Source organism: Lepisosteus oculatus, unplaced genomic scaffold (genome assembly GCF_040954835.1).
Source record: "Lepisosteus oculatus isolate fLepOcu1 unplaced genomic scaffold, fLepOcu1.hap2 HAP2_SCAFFOLD_95, whole genome shotgun sequence".
Lineage (NCBI taxonomy): Eukaryota > Metazoa > Chordata > Actinopteri > Semionotiformes > Lepisosteidae > Lepisosteus > Lepisosteus oculatus.
The window spans coordinates 1-27,368 of record NW_027168431.1 but is presented as its reverse complement, the minus strand read 5'-3'; the positions used below and the strand labels follow the sequence as shown (position 1 = coordinate 27,368).

The following is a 27,368-nucleotide window of genomic DNA, read 5'->3' as shown; positions in this document are numbered from 1 at the left end:
CGCCACACGCAGAGAGGCCGTCAGCAGAGTGGCGCAGCGGAAGCGTGCTGGGCCCATAACCCAGAGGTCGATGGATCGAAACCATCCTCTGCTACATGTGTCCTATGCACGATTCCTAAGCATGCCATTGGGTTAGCAAAGTGCCTTCAAATAGTCTGCGTCTCCCTTTCTTTAAATTCTGTCCTGAGTTTCTCTCTCGTGTGTGTTTGTGCAAGCTTGACACTTGCGGGACTCTTTAATCTTCACCAATACGGAGATGACCAAATGTGTCTTCGGTTGTTCTGAGGTCTTTGATAGTTTCTTTGAAAGCTTCAACTGAACCTCGAAATCGAAGCAGTTATGTCTATATTGATTTCTCGCGTTAATCATTACGAACCAGGAACAGCCAGCACACTCGGTCGCATTAGTAATTATGTCACGTCTCTACTTAGCAGAGCATTCAAAGGCCCACTGGAAGTAGTAAAGCACTAAAACACTGCAAAACTGAACTCGGGAAAATCATACTGGGAGCTCTGAGCGATGTCTGCATCCAAGCCATCCAATACGGACTCTGAAACCTTGGAATATCAACACTATGATGCGCTACCTTTTACCTGGAGCAAAACGATGGAATTAGAAGAATGCTTACCGCAGGATACAACTGTGCCGCTGTTATTTGGAGCACGGTTTTCACTTGCATGAAAACTACAGCAGAACGTAGAAGGATGATCACTGAGGAGTCCACGCGGGCATGCTGAGGAGATTGTAGGTCGTACATTTCAATGATTACTGACATTTGCGCTGCTGGAGGTACAGTAATCAACAAAGAACAGGGTGTGCTACTCTCGAATCCGGTCAGCACATGATGAAAAGCCAGGAAGTATACCTTGTCAAATTGCCGTCAACAGGGACAAGTTAACCACCAGCTCCACCGGCGCCCGGCTAGCTCAGTCGGTAGAGCATGAGACTCTTAATCTCAGGGTTGTGAGTTCGAGCCCCACGTTGGGCGGTGCCCGTCTCCTTATTAACAAAGTTTCCCGCTCATCCTTGAACCTCTTACACCTCGATGGTACCGAGCACTGCGTTTTAATGCACAGGTGTGATCAAACCGAGATGAAAAGGGCGTATCTAGCTCCTTGCCCGAGAGATAAATCAAAGGTTCCGCAGATAATCCCTTGGCTCCGGTCACCCGGACGCAGATAGGAGCTGCAGCCATCATAACTTGTATGAAAACTAAGAAGAGCTCCTGTCTATTTACAGTTTCATTTACTCTAGCGTTTCCTTAAACATTGCGTGTACGAAGGCTAAGAAATTGGAGAGCTATTCTAATACAATAACTATTAGGAATCTTTTCGGCATAACAGTTTCACTGTGATTTTGCAGGTAACACGTACGTTGGGAAAACATTTTGAACGCGATCAATAACCGCACTGGAAAAATGTGGGAAAGAAAGGGCGAAAAGCGACTCTTCAACATGTGGAAATATCTTCCTGAGCGGAGCCCTCTTCTCGAAGCTCAACACTCTGCAAGAGTCACTTCTCCCAACTTGCGCCCGCAGGTTTCCGTAGTGTGCCTGCAAAGAGCCATCCGCTTGAGACAGGTGCACCTCCCGATTTCATTGAACTAAGCTAGATGCACAATTTCTAATGCAGCCTTCATCACAATAGACAGTTCATTTCTCGAAAGCTTGTCGTAAAAAAAGGAAACAAAGAACGAAAACGTATAGCTGACAATCTTCTGAAGATGCAGATTCAGCTTTGGGGAAATGGACATTTTATGTATGCAGATGCTTTTCAAGCGCTGGTTTTAGAACGTCGCTGTGCTTCCAGCATCCTTTTCAGCCTTCTAAACTGGCTACCGAGGTGCCGATCACATTGTAAAGCGGTTGAGAGGCCGGAGCTGCTCAAACCGCTCTTGCCGTTTCCCATCAATCAAAAGCACTATGTTGTTTCTTTGTATGGAAAGCTTTTCAAGTCTGGCATCGACACGCACCTTTCCTGAAACGTCCAAAGGGTGAATGCTTCGCAAAGAAATCCAGTCTACCTTCAGGGGGCATGATGTTGAAATCGGAATGAGCCCTGGGTGGGCTTGAAGCAGCAGCTTTTCAGTTAACAGCTGCACAGAAACGCACCCCGCTTGCTTTGTATCATTCGCAAGTTTCTGGTTAAAGAGTAAAAAAGGCTGGAATTCTTCTGCCAGCCGGCAGGATTTCTTCTGCACTCACCCAGAAAAGCCAAGAATTGTATTTCATCTTTCGCAAGCTGTATTTTCCAGGAGGAGAATGAATACTTGCATTAAACTGAATCAAGCCGACAGAGACGCACAGCCGTTGTTTTTCTCCATGGGAAGTTTTTCGTTAAGGAAAAACACCGTTGTCATTTTCTTGCCAGCCGGCGGTATTTCTTGTGCAGCGATGAGCCAGATTTGTATTTCGTATTTCGCAAGTTGTGTGAATTTCTTGAAGTTGAAAGTGAATTCGCTCCAGAAAAGAAATGTCCAGTCGCATGAAAGCCGTGGCTGTTTGTTAAACCGCAGGACCTGAGCTTGCGTTCTGTTTCTCATGGCGTTCGCAAAGGCGATTCCTGCCTTTAAAACTGCTGTGTCTGCGACTGAAAGTGGCGTGTGGCGCAGCTTCTAAAGTCTTGTTGACGCTCCTCGATGTTGCTTTCTCTCTGCCTAAGGAAGTTCGATTGTCGCGTCGGAACGGGGAGACCTAATCCTTCCAGCTTTAAGCCACCCTTCAGTCTTCTGAAGGGTGTCCGAGTGCAAGCATGTCATTTGGCTTTTTTTCTGGGGAAGCGGAGAGCGACATTGAAAAAGGTTACCGCCGCCGCCTCGCCCTCCGTGTTAAATGATTGCAAGCCGGCGGCGGCGGCGCTCCCTGTAGTCGTGGCCGAGCGGTTAAGGCGATGGGCTAGAAAGCCATTGGGGTCTCCCCGCGTCGGCTCGAATCCTGCCCACTACGGCGCCCTTCTCCTGTCGCTTCGGCCTGCCCAGAAAAAGGCGGAGTGCCGTTTCTCTCTTCCTGCTTCTTGTACAAACGCTAAATCGCTTGGACCTGCTGCCTTGGAAGTAATGTCTTCAACATCCACCAGTGACATTTCACAGCTGGAAGCACACAGCCACGCTTTTGGCATTGGCATGTCTTGCGCCCTACTTCCAGCCTTTGAAGACCTAATTATTCAAACTGAAAGAACCGGCTGAATGAGTGTTTGCAGTGCACCAGGAGGAGCAGGGACCATAGCATTGGAGGGGTGAGGATGGCGCAGATGGAAACGTTTTCATGCGCTCCTCTGGGAGGAATGAAAAGAAAAGACGAAACCGGAAACAGTAGTAGCCGCAAGACGAAGTGTCTTCAAGCGCCAAGCAAGCGCTCCTCGTTAGTATAGTGGTGCGTATCCCCGCCTGTCACGTGGGAGACCAGGGATGGATTGCTTGACGGCGAGCCAGGTTGCTTTTCTCCCATCAGATTCCAACCGCTAATGCTAACGCAGTGTGTGGGAGCTTACATGCTTTTCCTTTCCCGTCTTTTTCGGACGACTATTCCAAAGGGGTAACCTGAAGGAATAGGGGCCTGAAGACACGAGGCATTCTTAAACCAGCACTGGGCTGCACGGCCATCTGTTGTGATCAGGTTATATTCGAGTCAAAAAGCCAGAGCATCCGCTTCCATCCTATGGAGCACGAGCTAAATCGGAAGAGGCAGGGGATACACCTACGCCTATCGGCGCACGTTCCCTGCGTCAGGCTGCTTCACCCATTTGCACCCGACTGGAGACGGCACTGAGCAAGCTTTTTGTCAGGAGTGGGATTCGAACCCACGCCTCCAGGGGAGACTGCGACCTGAACGCAGCGCCTTAGACCGCTCGGCCATCCTGACGCGGGCCCCCTGTCCCGGGGCGGTCTGATGAGCCACCGCGATCCCACTGCGCTCCTCGAGTATCGCACTGTTATTAATACTACAGTGTGACTCCAGCATTAAAATGTTTGGAAAATGTGTCGGCTTTTATAATCCAGTGTAGAGCAGCATGTGATGATTTGTGCTACAACACCAAGCGCTCAAAGTGACGTCTGCGTTTGTCGTTGAAACTTTCAACTCTTTCATCACTTATGTAGGAAATAAAAAGAGCAGTTGTGCGCCACACGCAGAGAGGCCGTCAGCAGAGTGGCGCAGCGGAAGCGTGCTGGGCCCATAACCCAGAGGTCGATGGATCGAAACCATCCTCTGCTACATGTGTCCTATGCACGATTCCTAAGCATGCCATTGGGTTAGCAAAGTGCCTTCAAATAGTCTGCGTCTCCCTTTCTTTAAATTCTGTCCTGAGTTTCTCTCTCGTGTGTGTTTGTGCAAGCTTGACACTTGCGGGACTCTTTAATCTTCACCAATACGGAGATGACCAAATGTGTCTTCGGTTGTTCTGAGGTCTTTGATAGTTTCTTTGAAAGCTTCAACTGAACCTCGAAATCGAAGCAGTTATGTCTATATTGATTTCTCGCGTTAATCATTACGAACCAGGAACAGCCAGCACACTCGGTCGCATTAGTAATTATGTCACGTCTCTACTTAGCAGAGCATTCAAAGGCCCACTGGAAGTAGTAAAGCACTAAAACACTGCAAAACTGAACTCGGGAAAATCATACTGGGAGCTCTGAGCGATGTCTGCATCCAAGCCATCCAATACGGACTCTGAAACCTTGGAATATCAACACTATGATGCGCTACCTTTTACCTGGAGCAAAACGATGGAATTAGAAGAATGCTTACCGCAGGATACAACTGTGCCGCTGTTATTTGGAGCACGGTTTTCACTTGCATGAAAACTACAGCAGAACGTAGAAGGATGATCACTGAGGAGTCCACGCGGGCATGCTGAGGAGATTGTAGGTCGTACATTTCAATGATTACTGACATTTGCGCTGCTGGAGGTACAGTAATCAACAAAGAACAGGGTGTGCTACTCTCGAATCCGGTCAGCACATGATGAAAAGCCAGGAAGTATACCTTGTCAAATTGCCGTCAACAGGGACAAGTTAACCACCAGCTCCACCGGCGCCCGGCTAGCTCAGTCGGTAGAGCATGAGACTCTTAATCTCAGGGTTGTGAGTTCGAGCCCCACGTTGGGCGGTGCCCGTCTCCTTATTAACAAAGTTTCCCGCTCATCCTTGAACCTCTTACACCTCGATGGTACCGAGCACTGCGTTTTAATGCACAGGTGTGATCAAACCGAGATGAAAAGGGCGTATCTAGCTCCTTGCCCGAGAGATAAATCAAAGGTTCCGCAGATAATCCCTTGGCTCCGGTCACCCGGACGCAGATAGGAGCTGCAGCCATCATAACTTGTATGAAAACTAAGAAGAGCTCCTGTCTATTTACAGTTTCATTTACTCTAGCGTTTCCTTAAACATTGCGTGTACGAAGGCTAAGAAATTGGAGAGCTATTCTAATACAATAACTATTAGGAATCTTTTCGGCATAACAGTTTCACTGTGATTTTGCAGGTAACACGTACGTTGGGAAAACATTTTGAACGCGATCAATAACCGCACTGGAAAAATGTGGGAAAGAAAGGGCGAAAAGCGACTCTTCAACATGTGGAAATATCTTCCTGAGCGGAGCCCTCTTCTCGAAGCTCAACACTCTGCAAGAGTCACTTCTCCCAACTTGCGCCCGCAGGTTTCCGTAGTGTGCCTGCAAAGAGCCATCCGCTTGAGACAGGTGCACCTCCCGATTTCATTGAACTAAGCTAGATGCACAATTTCTAATGCAGCCTTCATCACAATAGACAGTTCATTTCTCGAAAGCTTGTCGTAAAAAAAGGAAACAAAGAACGAAAACGTATAGCTGACAATCTTCTGAAGATGCAGATTCAGCTTTGGGGAAATGGACATTTTATGTATGCAGATGCTTTTCAAGCGCTGGTTTTAGAACGTCGCTGTGCTTCCAGCATCCTTTTCAGCCTTCTAAACTGGCTACCGAGGTGCCGATCACATTGTAAAGCGGTTGAGAGGCCGGAGCTGCTCAAACCGCTCTTGCCGTTTCCCATCAATCAAAAGCACTATGTTGTTTCTTTGTATGGAAAGCTTTTCAAGTCTGGCATCGACACGCACCTTTCCTGAAACGTCCAAAGGGTGAATGCTTCGCAAAGAAATCCAGTCTACCTTCAGGGGGCATGATGTTGAAATCGGAATGAGCCCTGGGTGGGCTTGAAGCAGCAGCTTTTCAGTTAACAGCTGCACAGAAACGCACCCCGCTTGCTTTGTATCATTCGCAAGTTTCTGGTTAAAGAGTAAAAAAGGCTGGAATTCTTCTGCCAGCCGGCAGGATTTCTTCTGCACTCACCCAGAAAAGCCAAGAATTGTATTTCATCTTTCGCAAGCTGTATTTTCCAGGAGGAGAATGAATACTTGCATTAAACTGAATCAAGCCGACAGAGACGCACAGCCGTTGTTTTTCTCCATGGGAAGTTTTTCGTTAAGGAAAAACACCGTTGTCATTTTCTTGCCAGCCGGCGGTATTTCTTGTGCAGCGATGAGCCAGATTTGTATTTCGTATTTCGCAAGTTGTGTGAATTTCTTGAAGTTGAAAGTGAATTCGCTCCAGAAAAGAAATGTCCAGTCGCATGAAAGCCGTGGCTGTTTGTTAAACCGCAGGACCTGAGCTTGCGTTCTGTTTCTCATGGCGTTCGCAAAGGCGATTCCTGCCTTTAAAACTGCTGTGACTGCGACTGAAAGTGGCGTGTGGCGCAGCTTCTAAAGTCTTGTTGACGCTCCTCGATGTTGCTTTCTCTCTGCCTAAGGAAGTTCGATTGTCGCGTCGGAACGGGGAGACCTAATCCTTCCAGCTTTAAGCCACCCTTCAGTCTTCTGAAGGGTGTCCGAGTGCTAGCATGTCATTTGGCTTTTTTTCTGGGGAAGCGGAGAGCGACATTGAAAAAGGTTACCGCCGCCGCCTCGCCCTCCGTGTTAAATGATTGCAAGCCGGCGGCGGCGGCGCTCCCTGTAGTCGTGGCCGAGCGGTTAAGGCGATGGGCTAGAAAGCCATTGGGGTCTCCCCGCGTCGGCTCGAATCCTGCCCATTACGGCGCCCTTCTCCTGTCGCTTCGGCCTGCCCAGAAAAAGGCGGAGTGCCGTTTCTCTCTTCCTGCTTCTTGTACAAACGCTAAATCGCTTGGACCTGCTGCCTTGGAAGTAATGTCTTCAACATCCACCAGTGACATTTCACAGCTGGAAGCACACAGCCACGCTTTTGGCATTGGCATGTCTTGCGCCCTACTTCCAGCCTTTGAAGACCTAATTATTCAAACTGAAAGAACCGGCTGAATGAGTGTTTGCAGTGCACCAGGAGGAGCAGGGACCATAGCATTGGAGGGGTGAGGATGGCGCAGATGGAAACGTTTTCATGCGCTCCTCTGGGAGGAATGAAAAGAAAAGACGAAACCGGAAACAGTAGTAGCCGCAAGACGAAGTGTCTTCAAGCGCCAAGCAAGCGCTCCTCGTTAGTATAGTGGTGCGTATCCCCGCCTGTCACGTGGGAGACCAGGGATGGATTGCTTGACGGCGAGCCAGGTTGCTTTTCTCCCATCAGATTCCAACCGCTAATGCTAACGCAGTGTGTGGGAGCTTACATGCTTTTCCTTTCCCGTCTTTTTCGGACGACTATTCCAAAGGGGTAACCTGAAGGAATAGGGGCCTGAAGACACGAGGCATTCTTAAACCAGCACTGGGCTGCACGGCCTTCTGTTGTGATCAGGTTATATTCGAGTCAAAAAGCCAGAGCATCCGCTTCCATCCTATGGAGCACGAGCTAATTCGGAAGAGGCAGGGGATACACCTACGCCTATCGGCGCACGTTCCCTGCGTCAGGCTGCTTCACCCATTTGCACCCGACTGGAGACGGCACTGAGCAAGCTTTTTGTCAGGAGTGGGATTCGAACCCACGCCTCCAGGGGAGACTGCGACCTGAACGCAGCGCCTTAGACCGCTCGGCCATCCTGACGCGGGCCCCCTGTCCCGGGGCGGTCTGATGAGCCACCGCGATCCCACTACGCTCCTCGAGTATCGCACTGTTATTAATACTACAGTGTGACTCCAGCATTAAAATGTTTGGAAAATGTGTCGGCTTTTATAATCCAGTGTAGAGCAGCATGTGATGATTTGTGCTACAACACCAAGCGCTCAAAGTGACGTCTGCGTTTGTCGTTGAAACTTTCAACTCTTTCATCACTTATGTAGGAAATAAAAAGAGCAGTTGTGCGCCACACGCAGAGAGGCCGTCAGCAGAGTGGCGCAGCGGAAGCGTGCTGGGCCCATAACCCAGAGGTCGATGGATCGAAACCATCCTCTGCTACATGTGTCCTATGCACGATTCCTAAGCATGCCATTGGGTTAGCAAAGTGCCTTCAAATAGTCTGCGTCTCCCTTTCTTTAAATTCTGTCCTGAGTTTCTCTCTCGTGTGTGTTTGTGCAAGCTTGACACTTGCGGGACTCTTTAATCTTCACCAATACGGAGATGACCAAATGTGTCTTCGGTTGTTCTGAGGTCTTTGATAGTTTCTTTGAAAGCTTCAACTGAACCTCGAAATCGAAGCAGTTATGTCTATATTGATTTCTCGCGTTAATCATTACGAACCAGGAACAGCCAGCACACTCGGTCGCATTAGTAATTATGTCACGTCTCTACTTAGCAGAGCATTCAAAGGCCCACTGGAAGTAGTAAAGCACTAAAACACTGCAAAACTGAACTCGGGAAAATCATACTGGGAGCTCTGAGCGATGTCTGCATCCAAGCCATCCAATACGGACTCTGAAACCTTGGAATATCAACACTATGATGCGCTACCTTTTACCTGGAGCAAAACGATGGAATTAGAAGAATGCTTACCGCAGGATACAACTGTGCCGCTGTTATTTGGAGCACGGTTTTCACTTGCATGAAAACTACAGCAGAACGTAGAAGGATGATCACTGAGGAGTCCACGCGGGCATGCTGAGGAGATTGTAGGTCGTACATTTCAATGATTACTGACATTTGCGCTGCTGGAGGTACAGTAATCAACAAAGAACAGGGTGTGCTACTCTCGAATCCGGTCAGCACATGATGAAAAGCCAGGAAGTATACCTTGTCAAATTGCCGTCAACAGGGACAAGTTAACCACCAGCTCCACCGGCGCCCGGCTAGCTCAGTCGGTAGAGCATGAGACTCTTAATCTCAGGGTCGTGGGTTCGAGCCCCACGTTGGGCGGTGCCCGTCTCCCTATTAACAAAGTTTCCCGCTCATCCTTGAACCTCTTACACCTCGATGGTACCGAGCACTGCGTTTTAATGCACAGGTGTGATCAAACCTAGATGAAAAGGGCGTATCTAGCTCCTTGCCCGAGAGATAAATCAAAGGTTCCGCAGATAATCCCTTGGCTCCGGTCACCCGGACGCAGATAGGAGCTGCAGCCATCATAACTTGTATGAAAACTAGGAAGAGCTCCTGTCTATTTACAGTTTCATTTACTCTAGCGTTTCCTTAAACATTGCGTGTACGAAGGCTAAGAAATTGGAGAGCTATTCTAATACAATAACTATTAGGAATCTTTTCGGCATAACAGTTTCACTGTGATTTTGCAGGTAACACGTACGTTGGGAAAACATTTTGAACGCGATCAATAACCGCACTGGAAAAATGTGGGAAAGAAAGGGCGAAAAGCGACTCTTCAACATGTGGAAATATCTTCCTGAGCGGAGCCCTCTTCTCGAAGCTCAACACTCTGCAAGAGTCACTTCTCCCAACTTGCGCCCGCAGGTTTCCGTAGTGTGCCTGCAAAGAGCCATCCGCTTGAGACAGGTGCACCTCCCGATTTCATTGAACTAAGCTAGATGCACAATTTCTAATGCAGCCTTCATCACAATAGACAGTTCATTTCTCGAAAGCTTGTCGTAAAAAAAGGAAACAAAGAACGAAAACGTATAGCTGACAATCTTCTGAAGATGCAGATTCAGCTTTGGGGAAATGGACATTTTATGTATGCAGATGCTTTTCAAGCGCTGGTTTTAGAACGTCGCTGTGCTTCCAGCATCCTTTTCAGCCTTCTAAACTGGCTACCGAGGTGCCGATCACATTGTAAAGCGGTTGAGAGGCCGGAGCTGCTCAAACCGCTCTTGCCGTTTCCCATCAATCAAAAGCACTATGTTGTTTCTTTGTATGGAAAGCTTTTCAAGTCTGGCATCGACACGCACCTTTCCTGAAACGTCCAAAGGGTGAATGCTTCGCAAAGAAATCCAGTCTACCTTCAGGGGGCATGATGTTGAAATCGGAATGAGCCCTGGGTGGGCTTGAAGCAGCAGCTGTTCAGTTAACAGCTGCACAGAAACGCACCCCGCTTGCTTTGTATCATTCGCAAGTTTCTGGTTAAAGAGTAAAAAAGGCTGGAATTCTTCTGCCAGCCGGCAGGATTTCTTCTGCACTCACCCAGAAAAGCCAAGAATTGTATTTCATCTTTCGCAAGCTGTATTTTCCAGGAGGAGAATGAATACTTGCATTAAACTGAATCAAGCCGACAGAGACGCACAGCCGTTGTTTTTCTCCATGGGAAGTTTTTCGTTAAGGAAAAACACCGTTGTCATTTTCTTGCCAGCCGGCGGTATTTCTTGTGCAGCGATGAGCCAGATTTGTATTTCGTATTTCGCAAGTTGTGTGAATTTCTTGAAGTTGAAAGTGAATTCGCTCCAGAAAAGAAATGTCCAGTCGCATGAAAGCCGTGGCTGTTTGTTAAACCGCAGGACCTGAGCTTGCGTTCTGTTTCTCATGGCGTTCGCAAAGGCGATTCCTGCCTTTAAAACTGCTGTGACTGCGACTGAAAGTGGCGTGTGGCGCAGCTTCTAAAGTCTTGTTGACGCTCCTCGATGTTGCTTTCTCTCTGCCTAAGGAAGTTCGATTGTCGCGTCGGAACGGGGAGACCTAATCCTTCCAGCTTTAAGCCACCCTTCAGTCTTCTGAAGGGTGTCCGAGTGCTAGCATGTCATTTGGCTTTTTTTCTGGGGAAGCGGAGAGCGACATTGAAAAAGGTTACCGCCGCCGCCTCGCCCTCCGTGTTAAATGATTGCAAGCCGGCGGCGGCGGCGCTCCCTGTAGTCGTGGCCGAGCGGTTAAGGCGATGGGCTAGAAAGCCATTGGGGTCTCCCCGCGTCGGCTCGAATCCTGCCCACTACGGCGCCCTTCTCCTGTCGCTTCGGCCTGCCCAGAAAAAGGCGGAGTGCCGTTTCTCTCTTCCTGCTTCTTGTACAAACGCTAAATCGCTTGGACCTGCTGCCTTGGAAGTAATGTCTTCAACATCCACCAGTGACATTTCACAGCTGGAAGCACACAGCCACGCTTTTGGCATTGGCATGTCTTGCGCCCTACTTCCAGCCTTTGAAGACCTAATTATTCAAACTGAAAGAACCGGCTGAATGAGTGTTTGCAGTGCACCAGGAGGAGCAGGGACCATAGCATTGGAGGGGTGAGGATGGCGCAGATGGAAACGTTTTCATGCGCTCCTCTGGGAGGAATGAAAAGAAAAGACGAAACCGGAAACAGTAGTAGCCGCAAGACGAAGTGTCTTCAAGCGCCAAGCAAGCGCTCCTCGTTAGTATGGTGGTGCGTATCCCCGCCTGTCACGTGGGAGACCAGGGATGGATTGCTTGACGGCGAGCCAGGTTGCTTTTCTCCCATCAGATTCCAACCGCTAATGCTAACGCAGTGTGTGGGAGCTTACATGCTTTTCCTTTCCCGTCTTTTTCGGACGACTATTCCAAAGGGGTAACCTGAAGGAATAGGGGCCTGAAGACACGAGGCATTCTTAAACCAGCACTGGGCTGCACGGCCTTCTGTTGTGATCAGGTTATATTCGAGTCAAAAAGCCAGAGCATCCGCTTCCATCCTATGGAGCACGAGCTAATTCGGAAGAGGCAGGGGATACACCTACGCCTATCGGCGCACGTTCCCTGCGTCAGGCTGCTTCACCCATTTGCACCCGACTGGAGACGGCACTGAGCAAGCTTTTTGTCAGGAGTGGGATTCGAACCCACGCCTCCAGGGGAGACTGCGACCTGAACGCAGCGCCTTAGACCGCTCGGCCATCCTGACGCGGGCCCCCTGTCCCGGGGCGGTCTGATGAGCCACCGCGATCCCACTACGCTCCTCGAGTATCGCACTGTTATTAATACTACAGTGTGACTCCAGCATTAAAATGTTTGGAAAATGTGTCGGCTTTTATAATCCAGTGTAGAGCAGCATGTGATGATTTGTGCTACAACACCAAGCGCTCAAAGTGACGTCTGCGTTTGTCGTTGAAACTTTCAACTCTTTCATCACTTATGTAGGAAATAAAAAGAGCAGTTGTGCGCCACACGCAGAGAGGCCGTCAGCAGAGTGGCGCAGCGGAAGCGTGCTGGGCCCATAACCCAGAGGTCGATGGATCGAAACCATCCTCTGCTACATGTGTCCTATGCACGATTCCTAAGCATGCCATTGGGTTAGCAAAGTGCCTTCAAATAGTCTGCGTCTCCCTTTCTTTAAATTCTGTCCTGAGTTTCTCTCTCGTGTGTGTTTGTGCAAGCTTGACACTTGCGGGACTCTTTAATCTTCACCAATACGGAGATGACCAAATGTGTCTTCGGTTGTTCTGAGGTCTTTGATAGTTTCTTTGAAAGCTTCAACTGAACCTCGAAATCGAAGCAGTTATGTCTATATTGATTTCTCGCGTTAATCATTACGAACCAGGAACAGCCAGCACACTCGGTCGCATTAGTAATTATGTCACGTCTCTACTTAGCAGAGTATTCAAAGGCCCACTGGAAGTAGTAAAGCACTAAAACACTGCAAAACTGAACTCGGGAAAATCATACTGGGAGCTCTGAGCGATGTCTGCATCCAAGCCATCCAATACGGACTCTGAAACCTTGGAATATCAACACTATGATGCGCTACCTTTTACCTGGAGCAAAACGATGGAATTAGAAGAATGCTTACCGCAGGATACAACTGTGCCGCTGTTATTTGGAGCACGGTTTTCACTTGCATGAAAACTACAGCAGAACGTAGAAGGATGATCACTGAGGAGTCCACGCGGGCATGCTGAGGAGATTGTAGGTCGTACATTTCAATGATTACTGACATTTGCGCTGCTGGAGGTACAGTAATCAACAAAGAACAGGGTGTGCTACTCTCGAATCCGGTCAGCACATGATGAAAAGCCAGGAAGTATACCTTGTCAAATTGCCGTCAACAGGGACAAGTTAACCACCAGCTCCACCGGCGCCCGGCTAGCTCAGTCGGTAGAGCATGAGACTCTTAATCTCAGGGTCGTGGGTTCGAGCCCCACGTTGGGCGGTGCCCGTCTCCCTATTAACAAAGTTTCCCGCTCATCCTTGAACCTCTTACACCTCGATGGTACCGAGCACTGCGTTTTAATGCACAGGTGTGATCAAACCGAGATGAAAAGGGCGTATCTAGCTCCTTGCCCGAGAGATAAATCAAAGGTTCCGCAGATAATCCCTTGGCTCCGGTCACCCGGACGCAGATAGGAGCTGCAGCCATCATAACTTGTATGAAAACTAGGAAGAGCTCCTGTCTATTTACAGTTTCATTTACTCTAGCGTTTCCTTAAACATTGCGTGTACGAAGGCTAAGAAATTGGAGAGCTATTCTAATACAATAACTATTAGGAATCTTTTCGGCATAACAGTTTCACTGTGATTTTGCAGGTAACACGTACGTTGGGAAAACATTTTGAACGCGATCAATAACCGCACTGGAAAAATGTGGGAAAGAAAGGGCGAAAAGCGACTCTTCAACATGTGGAAATATCTTCCTGAGCGGAGCCCTCTTCTCGAAGCTCAACACTCTGCAAGAGTCACTTCTCCCAACTTGCGCCCGCAGGTTTCCGTAGTGTGCCTGCAAAGAGCCATCCGCTTGAGACAGGTGCACCTCCCGATTTCATTGAACTAAGCTAGATGCACAATTTCTAATGCAGCCTTCATCACAATAGACAGTTCATTTCTCGAAAGCTTGTCGTAAAAAAAGGAAACAAAGAACGAAAACGTATAGCTGACAATCTTCTGAAGATGCAGATTCAGCTTTGGGGAAATGGACATTTTATGTATGCAGATGCTTTTCAAGCGCTGGTTTTAGAACGTCGCTGTGCTTCCAGCATCCTTTTCAGCCTTCTAAACTGGCTACCGAGGTGCCGATCACATTGTAAAGCGGTTGAGAGGCCGGAGCTGCTCAAACCGCTCTTGCCGTTTCCCATCAATCAAAAGCACTATGTTGTTTCTTTGTATGGAAAGCTTTTCAAGTCTGGCATCGACACGCACCTTTCCTGAAACGTCCAAAGGGTGAATGCTTCGCAAAGAAATCCAGTCTACCTTCAGGGGGCATGATGTTGAAATCGGAATGAGCCCTGGGTGGGCTTGAAGCAGCAGCTGTTCAGTTAACAGCTGCACAGAAACGCACCCCGCTTGCTTTGTATCATTCGCAAGTTTCTGGTTAAAGAGTAAAAAAGGCTGGAATTCTTCTGCCAGCCGGCAGGATTTCTTCTGCACTCACCCAGAAAAGCCAAGAATTGTATTTCATCTTTCGCAAGCTGTATTTTCCAGGAGGAGAATGAATACTTGCATTAAACTGAATCAAGCCGACAGAGACGCACAGCCGTTGTTTTTCTCCATGGGAAGTTTTTCGTTAAGGAAAAACACCGTTGTCATTTTCTTGCCAGCCGGCGGTATTTCTTGTGCAGCGATGAGCCAGATTTGTATTTCGTATTTCGCAAGTTGTGTGAATTTCTTGAAGTTGAAAGTGAATTCGCTCCAGAAAAGAAATGTCCAGTCGCATGAAAGCCGTGGCTGTTTGTTAAACCGCAGGACCTGAGCTTGCGTTCTGTTTCTCATGGCGTTCGCAAAGGCGATTCCTGCCTTTAAAACTGCTGTGACTGCGACTGAAAGTGGCGTGTGGCGCAGCTTCTAAAGTCTTGTTGACGCTCCTCGATGTTGCTTTCTCTCTGCCTAAGGAAGTTCGATTGTCGCGTCGGAACGGGGAGACCTAATCCTTCCAGCTTTAAGCCACCCTTCAGTCTTCTGAAGGGTGTCCGAGTGCTAGCATGTCATTTGGCTTTTTTTCTGGGGAAGCGGAGAGCGACATTGAAAAAGGTTACCGCCGCCGCCTCGCCCTCCGTGTTAAATGATTGCAAGCCGGCGGCGGCGGCGCTCCCTGTAGTCGTGGCCGAGCGGTTAAGGCGATGGGCTAGAAAGCCATTGGGGTCTCCCCGCGTCGGCTCGAATCCTGCCCACTACGGCGCCCTTCTCCTGTCGCTTCGGCCTGCCCAGAAAAAGGCGGAGTGCCGTTTCTCTCTTCCTGCTTCTTGTACAAACGCTAAATCGCTTGGACCTGCTGCCTTGGAAGTAATGTCTTCAACATCCACCAGTGACATTTCACAGCTGGAAGCACACAGCCACGCTTTTGGCATTGGCATGTCTTGCGCCCTACTTCCAGCCTTTGAAGACCTAATTATTCAAACTGAAAGAACCGGCTGAATGAGTGTTTGCAGTGCACCAGGAGGAGCAGGGACCATAGCATTGGAGGGGTGAGGATGGCGCAGATGGAAACGTTTTCATGCGCTCCTCTGGGAGGAATGAAAAGAAAAGACGAAACCGGAAACAGTAGTAGCCGCAAGACGAAGTGTCTTCAAGCACCAAGCAAGCGCTCCTCGTTAGTATGGTGGTGCGTATCCCCGCCTGTCACGTGGGAGACCAGGGATGGATTGCTTGACGGCGAGCCAGGTTGCTTTTCTCCCATCAGATTCCAACCGCTAATGCTAACGCAGTGTGTGGGAGCTTACATGCTTTTCCTTTCCCGTCTTTTTCGGACGACTATTCCAAAGGGGTAACCTGAAGGAATAGGGGCCTGAAGACACGAGGCATTCTTAAACCAGCACTGGGCTGCACGGCCTTCTGTTGTGATCAGGTTATATTCGAGTCAAAAAGCCAGAGCATCCGCTTCCATCCTATGGAGCACGAGCTAATTCGGAAGAGGCAGGGGATACACCTACGCCTATCGGCGCACGTTCCCTGCGTCAGGCTGCTTCACCCATTTGCACCCGACTGGAGACGGCACTGAGCAAGCTTTTTGTCAGGAGTGGGATTCGAACCCACGCCTCCAGGGGAGACTGCGACCTGAACGCAGCGCCTTAGACCGCTCGGCCATCCTGACGCGGGCCCCCTGTCCCGGGGCGGTCTGATGAGCCACCGCGATCCCACTACGCTCCTCGAGTATCGCACTGTTATTAATACTACAGTGTGACTCCAGCATTAAAATGTTTGGAAAATGTGTCGGCTTTTATAATCCAGTGTAGAGCAGCATGTGATGATTTGTGCTACAACACCAAGCGCTCAAAGTGACGTCTGCGTTTGTCGTTGAAACTTTCAACTCTTTCATCACTTATGTAGGAAATAAAAAGAGCAGTTGTGCGCCACACGCAGAGAGGCCGTCAGCAGAGTGGCGCAGCGGAAGCGTGCTGGGCCCATAACCCAGAGGTCGATGGATCGAAACCATCCTCTGCTACATGTGTCCTATGCACGATTCCTAAGCATGCCATTGGGTTAGCAAAGTGCCTTCAAATAGTCTGCGTCTCCCTTTCTTTAAATTCTGTCCTGAGTTTCTCTCTCGTGTGTGTTTGTGCAAGCTTGACACTTGCGGGACTCTTTAATCTTCACCAATACGGAGATGACCAAATGTGTCTTCGGTTGTTCTGAGGTCTTTGATAGTTTCTTTGAAAGCTTCAACTGAACCTCGAAATCGAAGCAGTTATGTCTATATTGATTTCTCGCGTTAATCATTACGAACCAGGAACAGCCAGCACACTCGGTCGCATTAGTAATTATGTCACGTCTCTACTTAGCAGAGCATTCAAAGGCCCACTGGAAGTAGTAAAGCACTAAAACACTGCAAAACTGAACTCGGGAAAATCATACTGGGAGCTCTGAGCGATGTCTGCATCCAAGCCATCCAATACGGACTCTGAAACCTTGGAATATCAACACTATGATGCGCTACCTTTTACCTGGAGCAAAACGATGGAATTAGAAGAATGCTTACCGCAGGATACAACTGTGCCGCTGTTATTTGGAGCACGGTTTTCACTTGCATGAAAACTACAGCAGAACGTAGAAGGATGATCACTGAGGAGTCCACGCGGGCATGCTGAGGAGATTGTAGGTCGTACATTTCAATGATTACTGACATTTGCGCTGCTGGAGGTACAGTAATCAACAAAGAACAGGGTGTGCTACTCTCGAATCCGGTCAGCACATGATGAAAAGCCAGGAAGTATACCTTGTCAAATTGCCGTCAACAGGGACAAGTTAACCACCAGCTCCACCGGCGCCCGGCTAGCTCAGTCGGTAGAGCATGAGACTCTTAATCTCAGGGTCGTGGGTTCGAGCCCCACGTTGGGCGGTGCCCGTCTCCCTATTAACAAAGTTTCCCGCTCATCCTTGAACCTCTTACACCTCGATGGTACCGAGCACTGCGTTTTAATGCACAGGTGTGATCAAACCGAGATGAAAAGGGCGTATCTAGCTCCTTGCCCGAGAGATAAATCAAAGGTTCCGCAGATAATCCCTTGGCTCCGGTCACCCGGACGCAGATAGGAGCTGCAGCCATCATAACTTGTATGAAAACTAGGAAGAGCTCCTGTCTATTTACAGTTTCATTTACTCTAGCGTTTCCTTAAACATTGCGTGTACGAAGGCTAAGAAATTGGAGAGCTATTCTAATACAATAACTATTAGGAATCTTTTCGGCATAACAGTTTCACTGTGATTTTGCAGGTAACACGTACGTTGGGAAAACATTTTGAACGCGATCAATAACCGCACTGGAAAAATGTGGGAAAGAAAGGGCGAAAAGCGACTCTTCAACATGTGGAAATATCTTCCTGAGCGGAGCCCTCTTCTCGAAGCTCAACACTCTGCAAGAGTCACTTCTCCCAACTTGCGCCCGCAGGTTTCCGTAGTGTGCCTGCAAAGAGCCATCCGCTTGAGACAGGTGCACCTCCCGATTTCATTGAACTAAGCTAGATGCACAATTTCTAATGCAGCCTTCATCACAATAGACAGTTCATTTCTCGAAAGCTTGTCGTAAAAAAAGGAAACAAAGAACGAAAACGTATAGCTGACAATCTTCTGAAGATGCAGATTCAGCTTTGGGGAAATGGACATTTTATGTATGCAGATGCTTTTCAAGCGCTGGTTTTAGAACGTCGCTGTGCTTCCAGCATCCTTTTCAGCCTTCTAAACTGGCTACCGAGGTGCCGATCACATTGTAAAGCGGTTGAGAGGCCGGAGCTGCTCAAACCGCTCTTGCCGTTTCCCATCAATCAAAAGCACTATGTTGTTTCTTTGTATGGAAAGCTTTTCAAGTCTGGCATCGACACGCACCTTTCCTGAAACGTCCAAAGGGTGAATGCTTCGCAAAGAAATCCAGTCTACCTTCAGGGGGCATGATGTTGAAATCGGAATGAGCCCTGGGTGGGCTTGAAGCAGCAGCTGTTCAGTTAACAGCTGCACAGAAACGCACCCCGCTTGCTTTGTATCATTCGCAAGTTTCTGGTTAAAGAGTAAAAAAGGCTGGAATTCTTCTGCCAGCCGGCAGGATTTCTTCTGCACTCACCCAGAAAAGCCAAGAATTGTATTTCATCTTTCGCAAGCTGTATTTTCCAGGAGGAGAATGAATACTTGCATTAAACTGAATCAAGCCGACAGAGACGCACAGCCGTTGTTTTTCTCCATGGGAAGTTTTTCGTTAAGGAAAAACACCGTTGTCATTTTCTTGCCAGCCGGCGGTATTTCTTGTGCAGCGATGAGCCAGATTTGTATTTCGTATTTCGCAAGTTGTGTGAATTTCTTGAAGTTGAAAGTGAATTCGCTCCAGAAAAGAAATGTCCAGTCGCATGAAAGCCGTGGCTGTTTGTTAAACCGCAGGACCTGAGCTTGCGTTCTGTTTCTCATGGCGTTCGCAAAGGCGATTCCTGCCTTTAAAACTGCTGTGACTGCGACTGAAAGTGGCGTGTGGCGCAGCTTCTAAAGTCTTGTTGACGCTCCTCGATGTTGCTTTCTCTCTGCCTAAGGAAGTTCGATTGTCGCGTCGGAACGGGGAGACCTAATCCTTCCAGCTTTAAGCCACCCTTCAGTCTTCTGAAGGGTGTCCGAGTGCTAGCATGTCATTTGGCTTTTTTTCTGGGGAAGCGGAGAGCGACATTGAAAAAGGTTACCGCCGCCGCCTCGCCCTCCGTGTTAAATGATTGCAAGCCGGCGGCGGCGGCGCTCCCTGTAGTCGTGGCCGAGCGGTTAAGGCGATGGGCTAGAAAGCCATTGGGGTCTCCCCGCGTCGGCTCGAATCCTGCCCACTACGGCGCCCTTCTCCTGTCGCTTCGGCCTGCCCAGAAAAAGGCGGAGTGCCGTTTCTCTCTTCCTGCTTCTTGTACAAACGCTAAATCGCTTGGACCTGCTGCCTTGGAAGTAATGTCTTCAACATCCACCAGTGACATTTCACAGCTGGAAGCACACAGCCACGCTTTTGGCATTGGCATGTCTTGCGCCCTACTTCCAGCCTTTGAAGACCTAATTATTCAAACTGAAAGAACCGGCTGAATGAGTGTTTGCAGTGCACCAGGAGGAGCAGGGACCATAGCATTGGAGGGGTGAGGATGGCGCAGATGGAAACGTTTTCATGCGCTCCTCTGGGAGGAATGAAAAGAAAAGACGAAACCGGAAACAGTAGTAGCCGCAAGACGAAGTGTCTTCAAGCGCCAAGCAAGCGCTCCTCGTTAGTATGGTGGTGCGTATCCCCGCCTGTCACGTGGGAGACCAGGGATGGATTGCTTGACGGCGAGCCAGGTTGCTTTTCTCCCATCAGATTCCAACCGCTAATGCTAACGCAGTGTGTGGGAGCTTACATGCTTTTCCTTTCCCGTCTTTTTCGGACGACTATTCCAAAGGGGTAACCTGAAGGAATAGGGGCCTGAAGACACGAGGCATTCTTAAACCAGCACTGGGCTGCACGGCCTTCTGTTGTGATCAGGTTATATTCGAGTCAAAAAGCCAGAGCATCCGCTTCCATCCTATGGAGCACGAGCTAATTCGGAAGAGGCAGGGGATACACCTACGCCTATCGGCGCACGTTCCCTGCGTCAGGCTGCTTCACCCATTTGCACCCGACTGGAGACGGCACTGAGCAAGCTTTTTGTCAGGAGTGGGATTCGAACCCACGCCTCCAGGGGAGACTGCGACCTGAACGCAGCGCCTTAGACCGCTCGGCCATCCTGACGCGGGCCCCCTGTCCCGGGGCGGTCTGATGAGCCACCGCGATCCCACTACGCTCCTCGAGTATCGCACTGTTATTAATACTACAGTGTGACTCCAGCATTAAAATGTTTGGAAAATGTGTCGGCTTTTATAATCCAGTGTAGAGCAGCATGTGATGATTTGTGCTACAACACCAAGCGCTCAAAGTGACGTCTGCGTTTGTCGTTGAAACTTTCAACTCTTTCATCACTTATGTAGGAAATAAAAAGAGCAGTTGTGCGCCACACGCAGAGAGGCCGTCAGCAGAGTGGCGCAGCGGAAGCGTGCTGGGCCCATAACCCAGAGGTCGATGGATCGAAACCATCCTCTGCTACATGTGTCCTATGCACGATTCCTAAGCATGCCATTGGGTTAGCAAAGTGCCTTCAAATAGTCTGCGTCTCCCTTTCTTTAAATTCTGTCCTGAGTTTCTCTCTCGTGTGTGTTTGTGCAAGCTTGACACTTGCGGGACTCTTTAATCTTCACCAATACGGAGATGACCAAATGTGTCTTCGGTTGTTCTGAGGTCTTTGATAGTTTCTTTGAAAGCTTCAACTGAACCTCGAAATCGAAGCAGTTATGTCTATATTGATTTCTCGCGTTAATCATTACGAACCAGGAACAGCCAGCACACTCGGTCGCATTAGTAATTATGTCACGTCTCTACTTAGCAGAGCATTCAAAGGCCCACTGGAAGTAGTAAAGCACTAAAACACTGCAAAACTGAACTCGGGAAAATCATACTGGGAGCTCTGAGCGATGTCTGCATCCAAGCCATCCAATACGGACTCTGAAACCTTGGAATATCAACACTATGATGCGCTACCTTTTACCTGGAGCAAAACGATGGAATTAGAAGAATGCTTACCGCAGGATACAACTGTGCCGCTGTTATTTGGAGCACGGTTTTCACTTGCATGAAAACTACAGCAGAACGTAGAAGGATGATCACTGAGGAGTCCACGCGGGCATGCTGAGGAGATTGTAGGTCGTACATTTCAATGATTACTGACATTTGCGCTGCTGGAGGTACAGTAATCAACAAAGAACAGGGTGTGCTACTCTCGAATCCGGTCAGCACATGATGAAAAGCCAGGAAGTATACCTTGTCAAATTGCCGTCAACAGGGACAAGTTAACCACCAGCTCCACCGGCGCCCGGCTAGCTCAGTCGGTAGAGCATGAGACTCTTAATCTCAGGGTCGTGGGTTCGAGCCCCACGTTGGGCGGTGCCCGTCTCCCTATTAACAAAGTTTCCCGCTCATCCTTGAACCTCTTACACCTCGATGGTACCGAGCACTGCGTTTTAATGCACAGGTGTGATCAAACCGAGATGAAAAGGGCGTATCTAGCTCCTTGCCCGAGAGATAAATCAAAGGTTCCGCAGATAATCCCTTGGCTCCGGTCACCCGGACGCAGATAGGAGCTGCAGCCATCATAACTTGTATGAAAACTAGGAAGAGCTCCTGTCTATTTACAGTTTCATTTACTCTAGCGTTTCCTTAAACATTGCGTGTACGAAGGCTAAGAAATTGGAGAGCTATTCTAATACAATAACTATTAGGAATCTTTTCGGCATAACAGTTTCACTGTGATTTTGCAGGTAACACGTACGTTGGGAAAACATTTTGAACGCGATCAATAACCGCACTGGAAAAATGTGGGAAAGAAAGGGCGAAAAGCGACTCTTCAACATGTGGAAATATCTTCCTGAGCGGAGCCCTCTTCTCGAAGCTCAACACTCTGCAAGAGTCACTTCTCCCAACTTGCGCCCGCAGGTTTCCGTAGTGTGCCTGCAAAGAGCCATCCGCTTGAGACAGGTGCACCTCCCGATTTCATTGAACTAAGCTAGATGCACAATTTCTAATGCAGCCTTCATCACAATAGACAGTTCATTTCTCGAAAGCTTGTCGTAAAAAAAGGAAACAAAGAACGAAAACGTATAGCTGACAATCTTCTGAAGATGCAGATTCAGCTTTGGGGAAATGGACATTTTATGTATGCAGATGCTTTTCAAGCGCTGGTTTTAGAACGTCGCTGTGCTTCCAGCATCCTTTTCAGCCTTCTAAACTGGCTACCGAGGTGCCGATCACATTGTAAAGCGGTTGAGAGGCCGGAGCTGCTCAAACCGCTCTTGCCGTTTCCCATCAATCAAAAGCACTATGTTGTTTCTTTGTATGGAAAGCTTTTCAAGTCTGGCATCGACACGCACCTTTCCTGAAACGTCCAAAGGGTGAATGCTTCGCAAAGAAATCCAGTCTACCTTCAGGGGGCATGATGTTGAAATCGGAATGAGCCCTGGGTGGGCTTGAAGCAGCAGCTGTTCAGTTAACAGCTGCACAGAAACGCACCCCGCTTGCTTTGTATCATTCGCAAGTTTCTGGTTAAAGAGTAAAAAAGGCTGGAATTCTTCTGCCAGCCGGCAGGATTTCTTCTGCACTCACCCAGAAAAGCCAAGAATTGTATTTCATCTTTCGCAAGCTGTATTTTCCAGGAGGAGAATGAATACTTGCATTAAACTGAATCAAGCCGACAGAGACGCACAGCCGTTGTTTTTCTCCATGGGAAGTTTTTCGTTAAGGAAAAACACCGTTGTCATTTTCTTGCCAGCCGGCGGTATTTCTTGTGCAGCGATGAGCCAGATTTGTATTTCGTATTTCGCAAGTTGTGTGAATTTCTTGAAGTTGAAAGTGAATTCGCTCCAGAAAAGAAATGTCCAGTCGCATGAAAGCCGTGGCTGTTTGTTAAACCGCAGGACCTGAGCTTGCGTTCTGTTTCTCATGGCGTTCGCAAAGGCGATTCCTGCCTTTAAAACTGCTGTGACTGCGACTGAAAGTGGCGTGTGGCGCAGCTTCTAAAGTCTTGTTGACGCTCCTCGATGTTGCTTTCTCTCTGCCTAAGGAAGTTCGATTGTCGCGTCGGAACGGGGAGACCTAATCCTTCCAGCTTTAAGCCACCCTTCAGTCTTCTGAAGGGTGTCCGAGTGCTAGCATGTCATTTGGCTTTTTTTCTGGGGAAGCGGAGAGCGACATTGAAAAAGGTTACCGCCGCCGCCTCGCCCTCCGTGTTAAATGATTGCAAGCCGGCGGCGGCGGCGCTCCCTGTAGTCGTGGCCGAGCGGTTAAGGCGATGGGCTAGAAAGCCATTGGGGTCTCCCCGCGTCGGCTCGAATCCTGCCCACTACGGCGCCCTTCTCCTGTCGCTTCGGCCTGCCCAGAAAAAGGCGGAGTGCCGTTTCTCTCTTCCTGCTTCTTGTACAAACGCTAAATCGCTTGGACCTGCTGCCTTGGAAGTAATGTCTTCAACATCCACCAGTGACATTTCACAGCTGGAAGCACACAGCCACGCTTTTGGCATTGGCATGTCTTGCGCCCTACTTCCAGCCTTTGAAGACCTAATTATTCAAACTGAAAGAACCGGCTGAATGAGTGTTTGCAGTGCACCAGGAGGAGCAGGGACCATAGCATTGGAGGGGTGAGGATGGCGCAGATGGAAACGTTTTCATGCGCTCCTCTGGGAGGAATGAAAAGAAAAGACGAAACCGGAAACAGTAGTAGCCGCAAGACGAAGTGTCTTCAAGCGCCAAGCAAGCGCTCCTCGTTAGTATGGTGGTGCGTATCCCCGCCTGTCACGTGGGAGACCAGGGATGGATTGCTTGACGGCGAGCCAGGTTGCTTTTCTCCCATCAGATTCCAACCGCTAATGCTAACGCAGTGTGTGGGAGCTTACATGCTTTTCCTTTCCCGTCTTTTTCGGACGACTATTCCAAAGGGGTAACCTGAAGGAATAGGGGCCTGAAGACACGAGGCATTCTTAAACCAGCACTGGGCTGCACGGCCTTCTGTTGTGATCAGGTTATATTCGAGTCAAAAAGCCAGAGCATCCGCTTCCATCCTATGGAGCACGAGCTAATTCGGAAGAGGCAGGGGATACACCTACGCCTATCGGCGCACGTTCCCTGCGTCAGGCTGCTTCACCCATTTGCACCCGACTGGAGACGGCACTGAGCAAGCTTTTTGTCAGGAGTGGGATTCGAACCCACGCCTCCAGGGGAGACTGCGACCTGAACGCAGCGCCTTAGACCGCTCGGCCATCCTGACGCGGGCCCCCTGTCCCGGGGCGGTCTGATGAGCCACCGCGATCCCACTACGCTCCTCGAGTATCGCACTGTTATTAATACTACAGTGTGACTCCAGCATTAAAATGTTTGGAAAATGTGTCGGCTTTTATAATCCAGTGTAGAGCAGCATGTGATGATTTGTGCTACAACACCAAGCGCTCAAAGTGACGTCTGCGTTTGTCGTTGAAACTTTCAACTCTTTCATCACTTATGTAGGAAATAAAAAGAGCAGTTGTGCGCCACACGCAGAGAGGCCGTCAGCAGAGTGGCGCAGCGGAAGCGTGCTGGGCCCATAACCCAGAGGTCGATGGATCGAAACCATCCTCTGCTACATGTGTCCTATGCACGATTCCTAAGCATGCCATTGGGTTAGCAAAGTGCCTTCAAATAGTCTGCGTCTCCCTTTCTTTAAATTCTGTCCTGAGTTTCTCTCTCGTGTGTGTTTGTGCAAGCTTGACACTTGCGGGACTCTTTAATCTTCACCAATACGGAGATGACCAAATGTGTCTTCGGTTGTTCTGAGGTCTTTGATAGTTTCTTTGAAAGCTTCAACTGAACCTCGAAATCGAAGCAGTTATGTCTATATTGATTTCTCGCGTTAATCATTACGAACCAGGAACAGCCAGCACACTCGGTCGCATTAGTAATTATGTCACGTCTCTACTTAGCAGAGCATTCAAAGGCCCACTGGAAGTAGTAAAGCACTAAAACACTGCAAAACTGAACTCGGGAAAATCATACTGGGAGCTCTGAGCGATGTCTGCATCCAAGCCATCCAATACGGACTCTGAAACCTTGGAATATCAACACTATGATGCGCTACCTTTTACCTGGAGCAAAACGATGGAATTAGAAGAATGCTTACCGCAGGATACAACTGTGCCGCTGTTATTTGGAGCACGGTTTTCACTTGCATGAAAACTACAGCAGAACGTAGAAGGATGATCACTGAGGAGTCCACGCGGGCATGCTGAGGAGATTGTAGGTCGTACATTTCAATGATTACTGACATTTGCGCTGCTGGAGGTACAGTAATCAACAAAGAACAGGGTGTGCTACTCTCGAATCCGGTCAGCACATGATGAAAAGCCAGGAAGTATACCTTGTCAAATTGCCGTCAACAGGGACAAGTTAACCACCAGCTCCACCGGCGCCCGGCTAGCTCAGTCGGTAGAGCATGAGACTCTTAATCTCAGGGTCGTGGGTTCGAGCCCCACGTTGGGCGGTGCCCGTCTCCCTATTAACAAAGTTTCCCGCTCATCCTTGAACCTCTTACACCTCGATGGTACCGAGCACTGCGTTTTAATGCACAGGTGTGATCAAACCGAGATGAAAAGGCGTATCTAGCTCCTTGCCCGAGAGATAAATCAAAGGTTCCGCAGATAATCCCTTGGCTCCGGTCACCCGGACGCAGATAGGAGCTGCAGCCATCATAACTTGTATGAAAACTAGGAAGAGCTCCTGTCTATTTACAGTTTCATTTACTCTAGCGTTTCCTTAAACATTGCGTGTACGAAGGCTAAGAAATTGGAGAGCTATTCTAATACAATAACTATTAGGAATCTTTTCGGCATAACAGTTTCACTGTGATTTTGCAGGTAACACGTACGTTGGGAAAACATTTTGAACGCGATCAATAACCGCACTGGAAAAATGTGGGAAAGAAAGGGCGAAAAGCGACTCTTCAACATGTGGAAATATCTTCCTGAGCGGAGCCCTCTTCTCGAAGCTCAACACTCTGCAAGAGTCACTTCTCCCAACTTGCGCCCGCAGGTTTCCGTAGTGTGCCTGCAAAGAGCCATCCGCTTGAGACAGGTGCACCTCCCGATTTCATTGAACTAAGCTAGATGCACAATTTCTAATGCAGCCTTCATCACAATAGACAGTTCATTTCTCGAAAGCTTGTCGTAAAAAAAGGAAACAAAGAACGAAAACGTATAGCTGACAATCTTCTGAAGATGCAGATTCAGCTTTGGGGAAATGGACATTTTATGTATGCAGATGCTTTTCAAGCGCTGGTTTTAGAACGTCGCTGTGCTTCCAGCATCCTTTTCAGCCTTCTAAACTGGCTACCGAGGTGCCGATCACATTGTAAAGCGGTTGAGAGGCCGGAGCTGCTCAAACCGCTCTTGCCGTTTCCCATCAATCAAAAGCACTATGTTGTTTCTTTGTATGGAAAGCTTTTCAAGTCTGGCATCGACACGCACCTTTCCTGAAACGTCCAAAGGGTGAATGCTTCGCAAAGAAATCCAGTCTACCTTCAGGGGCATGATGTTGAAATCGGAATGAGCCCTGGGTGGGCTTGAAGCAGCAGCTGTTCAGTTAACAGCTGCACAGAAACGCACCCCGCTTGCTTTGTATCATTCGCAAGTTTCTGGTTAAAGAGTAAAAAGGCTGGAATTCTTCTGCCAGCCGGCAGGATTTCTTCTGCACTCACCCAGAAAAGCCAAGAATTGTATTTCATCTTTCGCAAGCTGTATTTTCCAGGAGGAGAATGAATACTTGCATTAAACTGAATCAAGCCGACAGAGACGCACAGCCGTTGTTTTTCTCCATGGGAAGTTTTTCGTTAAGGAAAAACACCGTTGTCATTTTCTTGCCAGCCGGCGGTATTTCTTGTGCAGCGATGAGCCAGATTTGTATTTCGTATTTCGCAAGTTGTGTGAATTTCTTGAAGTTGAAAGTGAATTCGCTCCAGAAAAGAAATGTCCAGTCGCATGAAAAGCCGTGGCTGTTTGTTAAACCGCAGGACCTGAGCTTGCGTTCTGTTTCTCATGGCGTTCGCAAAGGCGATTCCTGCCTTTAAAACTGCTGTGACTGCGACTGAAAGTGGCGTGTGGCGCAGCTTCTAAAGTCTTGTTGACGCTCCTCGATGTTGCTTTCTCTCTGCCTAAGGAAGTTCGATTGTC

General features: G+C 48.7%; 18 non-coding genes across 18 annotated transcripts; 12 read left to right on the top strand and 6 right to left on the bottom strand.

The window, feature by feature from the left end:
- The first annotated feature begins 22 nt into the window (after positions 1-22).
- trnam-cau (transfer RNA methionine (anticodon CAU)) lies at positions 23-94 on the top strand. Its single transcript has one exon. It is a non-coding gene; the product is annotated as a tRNA-Met (tRNA).
- A 3,682-nt stretch (positions 95-3,776) lies between these two features.
- trnal-cag (transfer RNA leucine (anticodon CAG)) lies at positions 3,777-3,859 on the bottom strand. The gene has a single exon. It is a non-coding gene; the product is annotated as a tRNA-Leu (tRNA).
- Positions 3,860-4,138: 279 nt separating this feature from the next.
- trnam-cau (transfer RNA methionine (anticodon CAU)) lies at positions 4,139-4,210 on the top strand. The gene has a single exon. It is a non-coding gene; the product is annotated as a tRNA-Met (tRNA).
- Positions 4,211-7,892: 3,682 nt separating this feature from the next.
- Positions 7,893-7,975, bottom strand: trnal-cag (transfer RNA leucine (anticodon CAG)). The gene has a single exon. It is a non-coding gene; the product is annotated as a tRNA-Leu (tRNA).
- Positions 7,976-8,254: 279 nt separating this feature from the next.
- trnam-cau (transfer RNA methionine (anticodon CAU)) lies at positions 8,255-8,326 on the top strand. The gene has a single exon. It is a non-coding gene; the product is annotated as a tRNA-Met (tRNA).
- An 821-nt stretch (positions 8,327-9,147) lies between these two features.
- trnak-cuu (transfer RNA lysine (anticodon CUU)) lies at positions 9,148-9,220 on the top strand. The gene has a single exon. It is a non-coding gene; the product is annotated as a tRNA-Lys (tRNA).
- Positions 9,221-12,008: 2,788 nt separating this feature from the next.
- Positions 12,009-12,091, bottom strand: trnal-cag (transfer RNA leucine (anticodon CAG)). The gene has a single exon. It is a non-coding gene; the product is annotated as a tRNA-Leu (tRNA).
- A 279-nt stretch (positions 12,092-12,370) lies between these two features.
- Positions 12,371-12,442, top strand: trnam-cau (transfer RNA methionine (anticodon CAU)). The gene has a single exon. It is a non-coding gene; the product is annotated as a tRNA-Met (tRNA).
- Positions 12,443-13,263: 821 nt separating this feature from the next.
- Positions 13,264-13,336, top strand: trnak-cuu (transfer RNA lysine (anticodon CUU)). Its single transcript has one exon. It is a non-coding gene; the product is annotated as a tRNA-Lys (tRNA).
- Positions 13,337-16,124: 2,788 nt separating this feature from the next.
- trnal-cag (transfer RNA leucine (anticodon CAG)) lies at positions 16,125-16,207 on the bottom strand. The gene has a single exon. It is a non-coding gene; the product is annotated as a tRNA-Leu (tRNA).
- Positions 16,208-16,486: 279 nt separating this feature from the next.
- trnam-cau (transfer RNA methionine (anticodon CAU)) lies at positions 16,487-16,558 on the top strand. The gene has a single exon. It is a non-coding gene; the product is annotated as a tRNA-Met (tRNA).
- Positions 16,559-17,379: 821 nt separating this feature from the next.
- trnak-cuu (transfer RNA lysine (anticodon CUU)) lies at positions 17,380-17,452 on the top strand. Its single transcript has one exon. It is a non-coding gene; the product is annotated as a tRNA-Lys (tRNA).
- Positions 17,453-20,240: 2,788 nt separating this feature from the next.
- On the bottom strand, positions 20,241-20,323 carry trnal-cag (transfer RNA leucine (anticodon CAG)). The gene has a single exon. It is a non-coding gene; the product is annotated as a tRNA-Leu (tRNA).
- Positions 20,324-20,602: 279 nt separating this feature from the next.
- trnam-cau (transfer RNA methionine (anticodon CAU)) lies at positions 20,603-20,674 on the top strand. Its single transcript has one exon. It is a non-coding gene; the product is annotated as a tRNA-Met (tRNA).
- An 821-nt stretch (positions 20,675-21,495) lies between these two features.
- Positions 21,496-21,568, top strand: trnak-cuu (transfer RNA lysine (anticodon CUU)). Its single transcript has one exon. It is a non-coding gene; the product is annotated as a tRNA-Lys (tRNA).
- A 2,788-nt stretch (positions 21,569-24,356) lies between these two features.
- On the bottom strand, positions 24,357-24,439 carry trnal-cag (transfer RNA leucine (anticodon CAG)). Its single transcript has one exon. It is a non-coding gene; the product is annotated as a tRNA-Leu (tRNA).
- A 279-nt stretch (positions 24,440-24,718) lies between these two features.
- trnam-cau (transfer RNA methionine (anticodon CAU)) lies at positions 24,719-24,790 on the top strand. Its single transcript has one exon. It is a non-coding gene; the product is annotated as a tRNA-Met (tRNA).
- An 821-nt stretch (positions 24,791-25,611) lies between these two features.
- Positions 25,612-25,684, top strand: trnak-cuu (transfer RNA lysine (anticodon CUU)). Its single transcript has one exon. It is a non-coding gene; the product is annotated as a tRNA-Lys (tRNA).
- The last annotated feature ends 1,684 nt before the right edge of the window (positions 25,685-27,368 follow it).